The sequence below is a fragment of the Tiliqua scincoides genome, chromosome 1 (genome assembly GCF_035046505.1).
Source record: "Tiliqua scincoides isolate rTilSci1 chromosome 1, rTilSci1.hap2, whole genome shotgun sequence".
Taxonomy (NCBI): Eukaryota; Metazoa; Chordata; class Lepidosauria; order Squamata; family Scincidae; genus Tiliqua; species Tiliqua scincoides.
Window position 1 is genome coordinate 249799561 of NC_089821.1, and position 6984 is coordinate 249806544.

A 6984-nucleotide genomic window follows, 5' to 3' on the forward strand; every position below is an offset into this window, starting at 1 on the left:
AGTCAATCAAGACTTGTATGGTAATTGAGGCACAAGCATCTCGAGCAATCAGGGAGTCATACCCTCCTTGTGCTGTTCAGGGTGCAGAACAATAAAGGGTTCCCATCTTCAATCAGGGACAGACCATCAAGAAATAAAAGAATAGAGCGTGATTTGCTCACTCAGTAGTAGATTCTCTTCTATCCTCTGGGACTTTGGACTATGAAGCAAATAACTGTGATTAAAAGCTGGGTCACAGATCCTTGTATTCCCCATTTGTTTAATTGCTGTTCACCGTTTGCCTGGATGCTGCTCCTACTGCTGCTCATGGATTGCTCAGATACTCATGAGTGCTACCTGAAGCAACCCTATGCCCTTCTCTATCCTATACCCAAGAACTATTGTGCCCGCTGGCACCCAGGAAAAGTATCTGAACACTCTCTTTTCTTTCCAGCCTTTGTCTATATGGTCAGTCCACATCTGACATACAACTAACTCACATGAATTCAAGTATACACTTCTGCCCCCCCCCCAAAAAAGACAGAGAAAACAGTGAAATAGTGCAAGTGACTGTGCCCACCATTCCACTTACTCTGTTTATGCCCTGGAGCGTCCCTGGAATGGAGAATAATAATAAATAATAAACTTTATTTGTATCCCGCCCTTCTCCCTGCAAGGGACCCAGGGCGGCTTACAACATGTAAAAACAATTTTAAAAAGCATGATTTAAAACAGATAAAAACATATTAAAAACACATTAACAGAGGCCATAAAAACAGTAGTCAGAATAAAGTCAGAATAAAAAGAGCAAAAAACAGCAAATCATAGAGGAATCCAGCCTGTCAAAAAGAAACTAAAAGATGTATAAAAGTGTTTTTAATACATGGAATCAGAAGGCTTGTTTAAAGAGCAGGGTCTTCAGGCCTCGCCAAAAAAACTCAAGAGAGGGAGCGATTCTCAAGTCAAGGGGAAGGGAGTTCCACAACGTTGGTGCCACTACTGAGAAGGCCCTATTTCTTGCTGCCGCCCCACGAACCTCCTTGGGCGGTGGCACTTGTAAAAAGGCCTTTTCTGATGACCTGAGAGGACAAGCCGGATTGTACGGAAGTAGGCGATCTCTAAGATAGCCTGGCCCAGAGCAGTATAGGGCTTTAAAGGTCAAAACCAGCACCTTGAATTGGGCCCGGAAACGAATGGGCAGCCAATGTAGTCCCCGGAGAAGCGGACTGACCGAGTCAAACCGCCTAGCTCCAGTGACCACACAGGCCGCCGCATTCTGCACTAATTGCAGTTTCCAAACCGTCTTCAGGGGCAGCCCCACATAAAGCATGTTACAATAATCTAACCTCGATGTCACCGTAGCATGGATCACCGTGGCCAGGTCTGCACGATCCAAGTACGGACGCAGCTGGCACACCTGCAGAAGCTGAGCTAAGGCCCCCCTAGCCACAGCCACAGAATGAAACTGATGCTCCCTCAGTTCCTGCAGGTCTATGTGTTTTTAATTCTTAAAGAGACAGTATGTATTTGTTGTCTTTAAGGGAGCTTCAACTATACTCGATTTTGGCTTTATGCACTGACTTTGAAATGCAATCCTCACATAAGAAGCAGGCTGACTGTACTTCCCCACACTTTTCCCTCAAGCACTTGCAAAAGAACTTTTTGTTCTGTGATTGTTTTATTATACTAAGTATGCTGGCTGCTCTTAGTTATTCATTTGCCTATATATTGTGCTTGCTTTATGTATTTTAGTGTTTTATGCAAATTTTTGAGATATCTTATATATATATTTATACTGTAAGTTGTTTTGATCTTTTTAGGAAAAGCAGAGTAGAAATATTTTAAATAAATGTATCCACCTTCCCCGGAAGCATCTTGAGTCCCTTGCCTTGCTTCCCTCCGTGGAAAGTAGCTAAAGCATCTGTCTAGCCCTCCTAGATTTTCACATCCTTTTATGCTTCCCCCCCCCCCAAGCTTTGAACCACCTTTGAACCTGGAGAACTTTGGACCACCTTTGAACCTGGAACCCCCCCCCCTTTGAACCAGGAGATTACTGTGTCTTGGCAACATAACCCTATAAGTTCCCTATAAGCTTCATCCCAGCAGATAAGATAGGTAGCATTTAGCAACTGACCATTCACCCAGAAACCCCTCTATCTTCTGTGTCTCAGAGGCAGTTAATATTGCTCTTTCATCCCTCTGTTGCTGTGAGTGTTTTGTGTTGGAATCTAGGACTCCTTGGTCTACCTTTAACTCATGAAGGGGCTTCCCTCTTAATCTCCTCCTGGAGATTAGCCACAGGCCTCCAATGAACAATTCCACTTAACCAGTCTGTCAAGGACTCAGAGAACAAGGATCAACACTTCCAAATGACCTCTATCACAGAGGCTGGGGACATCAGTTAAGAGTGATTCACCATGGGAGTAGAGACTATCTTCCCCACTGTAAAATCAAAATGAAGTGTGTTCATGGCTTGCCAAGGGACACACTTGCCTGTAGCTCTAGTTCAGGTTACACAGATGTTCTGCCAGATTGCTACTCCAAGGCTCACTTAGGGAACTTATGCCCACTCTAAGCTAATTAGCTCCCCTTTTGTTCCCCTAACAATGGCCCCAGTTCTCTACAGCAGCACTACTAGACTCCACCACCAGGGTAGCTTGCCTGTTTAAACTGCAGGGACCCAGTTCCTAAGGCAGCAGTCCTTCCCAGTATAGCAGCTCTCCAGCTCCCCACAGCCTGTTCGAGTAGTCCATTAGTCAGTCCTTTAGTCACAACTTCAGTCAGCGTATCCAGGGCTAAGCCAAGTCACAGGTCAGATTCCAAAGTCAGTCTTCTCTCCAACCCACACCCCCTTCCTGCCTCAGGTGCTTCTTATATCCCTGAGGACCCTATTGCCTTCAAGTGGCTGCAGCTGTGCAGCACACTCTGCTGGATGCCCAGGCCTTACCCTTAAAGGGGCCACTGCTGACACAACATCTACCTCCTCGCCAGATCTTCCGCAATTCCAATACAACAGAACAAAGACTCAGCTGCAACCAGTCTTGGGCTGGGGCTGGTCTAGGCCTGGGGCTAATCTCTAGGGAGAGATTCATGGGGAAGGCCCCTTAACATTAAAAGTAGACCAAGGAATCTGAAACTCCACCACGCTAACAACACTAGCAACAACAGAGGGAGGGATAGAAGATGCTGTCATAATTCTTCTCTTACTTTCCATTGACCCCTTTTCTTCTCCCATCCTCCTCCTGCTATTGTATAACTTGCCCATTCTTCAGTCCCTGTTCCCTCTGGGTAATCTCCCGGATTCCCCTATGATGCTAAGTAGTTTTTTGTGTTCATTGTATTGCATAATCCTTTTGGTTTCCCTTCCCAGTTATTGTATTCCTCATCATCATCACTGGCATCCTTCAGTCTCGGAAGACTATGGTATGAAAAGTGGTTCTGGAACAGTGTCTAGTGTGGCTAAAGAGGCCAATTCGGGAGTGACAATCCCTTCCACGCTGGGAGCAAATGTAGTCTGTCTCCCTGGCTGTGGGCCTTCCTTCTTTGCCTCTTTGCCTCAGTCTGTTGGGCAAGTGCCTCTTCAAACTGGGAGAGGCCATGCTGCACAGCCTGTCTCCAAGCGGGACACTCAGAGGCCAAGGTTTCCCATCTGTTGAGGTCCATTCCCAAGGCCTTCAGATCCCTGTTGCAGACGTCCTTGTATTGCAGCTGTGGTCTACTTGTCTACTTTTCCCTGCACAAGTTCTCCATAGAGGAGATCCTTTGGGATCCGGCCATCGCCCATTCTCATGACATGACCAAGCCAGTGCAGGCATCTCTGTTTCAGCAGTGCATACATGCTAGGGATTCCAGCTTGTTCCAGGACTGTGTTGTTTGGAACTTTGTCCTGCCAGGTGATACCAGAGGCAGCTGTTGTAGCTATAATCTTGCATTCCTCCTCAGTCCATGACATTCCTATGAGCTGTTCTACATGTCACTGTACTTGGTTCCTGCACACATAATAGACTTCCCACAAGTGCGCATGTTATATGTGTCTTAGAACACACTTGGCAACAATCTGATGTGGCAGGGTTTTTCATGCTTCCATTAGCAATCAATTGAAAATGGTGCTCCACACCCAAATTTACTCCCCACATAAAAGATGACATGATATAGTTCTATTATAACATTTTACCACCTGTAGACGTAAATGACTGTATATGCATACATTTTAAAAGTCAATAAGGGGCCTGGCCCCCACAACACTGTAGAGCAACCATTTTCAACCACTGTGCCGTAGCACATTGGTGTGCTGTGAGTGGTCCACAGAATGTGCCACAGGAATTTGGGGGAAGGTCATTTATTAGTAGGGCCAATGGGGGATGTGAGTCTTCCACTGGCTGTGTGGTATGTCTTCTCAGTTGCCAAAAACCTGATGGCATGCCTTGACAATTTTAGTGCCTTGTCAGTGTGCCATGAGATGAAAAAGGTTGAAAATCTCTGCTGTAGAGATTGTGCATAGTTCTGTACATGTGTTGAATGGCATTTGTGAGTACTGCTGCAGGAAAATGGGCTTTGTTACTACAGCTACCCTGAGTGCAGATTTGAACCTGGGATTTTTGCATCTAAATCCGACATTCTACTCCGCCCCTTGGTTTATCATCCATCCTTCTACATATCAGTTCAAATCTAAAAGTGAGAAGGCAGGTCAGCTTTCAGTCAGACCCACTTTCTCATGTAGAGGGTGTCTTGTTTTTGCAAAACTCCATTTATAGAAATGTTTCTTGGAGCATTTTGCTGTCCACAGTTGTCATGTTGCATGCACAGCCAGGCTTTGGAGTGCAGCAGGCAAAACAGAGGAGCTGCTGTTGATGGCTGGGCATGCTAATCTGTTCCCTGCATTCCCCTTTGTTCAGCCTCAACCCCAGGTTGCTAATTTGCTGCCATCACACTTTCCACTGCCTCTTCTCCTGAAGGCAGCTTCTTCCGCTCTGTGCAGTGATATTCTGCCAGAAATTGCTGAAGCACAACCGCTGCGTGCCAATTTAATATTATTTTGTACCAATGGGAAATGTATACCAATTGTTACATAGTTTGATGCTGACTCAGGGAGTCCTTGGAGCCAACCTTGGCTCATTCTCTTGCAAAGAGTGCATTTTAATATTCTGTGCTGCATACATGAATAATATTTAAGAGCCATCTGTCCTGTAACTGTATAGGGTGCATTCATATGGATCAACCTGGCATCAGCAGCCGGCTGGTGAATAGGTCTCTAATGCTATCTCTGCCATCCTGTGGGCTGGCTGTGCACTAGTCTTCTAGAGATTGTAATGAAAGAATTGCATGGGGACACCACATATTTTTGCTTCTCATTATGCCAAAGGACTATGGTATCAGATTTCACTAATTGAAAGCAAAATTATCTTGTTGAAGAATACTCCAGGAAAAAAGTATCTTCTGGAAGGAAGAGCCACAGGAGACCTGGACTGAAGTAAATCTAGGATCCGGATTAAATTGGGAGGGGGGGAAGTCTCAGTCCTTGCTTCTACATATTTAAGCCTGTGCCACAGGAGAGACTATGGCTCTGGTTAGCAATTACTTTGGCTAGCAAGTTAATTTAAGAATGGTAGTGTGTGGGGCTGGCCCTCCCACGAATTGCCTGCTCTGACCACCCCACCCATCTATCTCTCTTTTTGGGGAAGAGGCATTATATAGCGATAGAGCACCTGCCTTGCCTTCAGAAAGTTCCAGGCTTAATTCCTGGCATCTTCAAGAAGGGCTGAGAAAAGACCTCTGTCTGAAATCCCAGAGAGATGCTGCCAGCCAATGTTGCTGACAGTGCTGAGCTAGATGGATCAATGATCAATGATCTGATTCACTATATGGCAGCTTCTTTGTGTGTGTGTGTGTGTGTGTGTGTGTTCTGTATTGCTTGAGAAGGTTATGGAATTGTGAACCAATAAAGGAAGGAGCTCCATCCATATTACACGTTCAAGACCATGGTTACTAAAGGTTAAGCATGGTAGTCATTAACTTGAGCCAGAGTCCCCTGACAATTCCTAATTGACATGAAAATTTCCATCCCTTGTCAGATATGCCAAGCAGAGTATCCATCACTGGCAGAGAATGAATGATAATCACTTTCTGGCCCTTCCTGTTGCCTCTAGGTGGTGCTTGTGCATTAGTTTTCATGTTTAATTGTTACTCCTAGCAGCCTTATATGAGAATCAAGGTCAGAAGCTGCAATGCTAAGGACCACCTGGTACTTTCCTTACTCAGAGATAAATTTCCAGGTAAGGACACTGATAAACAAGTAAAGCCCAAGTGTTCGGTTTTCGGAGTACATGAACTGGGAAGCTGCTGTGGGCACTGGAAAAGCATTGTGTGTGAAATAGCTTTCTGAACAATAGATGTCTTGTTCAGGAGAGGAAGTGTACAGTGAGAAAACGGGCAACTACTATCTTTGGGAAACAGGAGAAATGACTGAACAAGAGGCAAGGGGAAAGTTTTGGCGATTGCCAAATGCTGAAAGGAAGTAAGTATGGATATAAACTAGGTGTAAGCATTTGTAGGCTCATCTGCTGTATTAAACCAAAGAAGGCCAAGTGTATGTGCAACCTCCTGATTTTAGAAATGGGCTATGTCAGAATGCCAGAGGCAAGGGAGGGCACCAGGATGAGGTCTCTTGTTATCTGGTGTGCTCCCTGGGGCATTTGCTGGGCTGCTGTGAGATACAGGAAGCTGGACTAGATGGGCCTATGGCCTGATCCAGTGGGGCTGTTCTTATGTTCTTATGATGTGGGAGCTTTGTGCAGTGATGGCCAGGTTGCTGGGAGTCCTCCACTTGGCCTCCAATGCACTTGTCACTTATTCCCCCCAATGATACAATAGGTGCTGCCGTTAGTGCTGATAGCAGGGGCACAACAAAGTAAGCAAAAATTGCAGGAGAGATTATGCGAAAGAAAAATCCAGAGCAAATACAGTAGAACCTCTTTAAGTTGACCACCCAAGGGACTGGAGGAAATT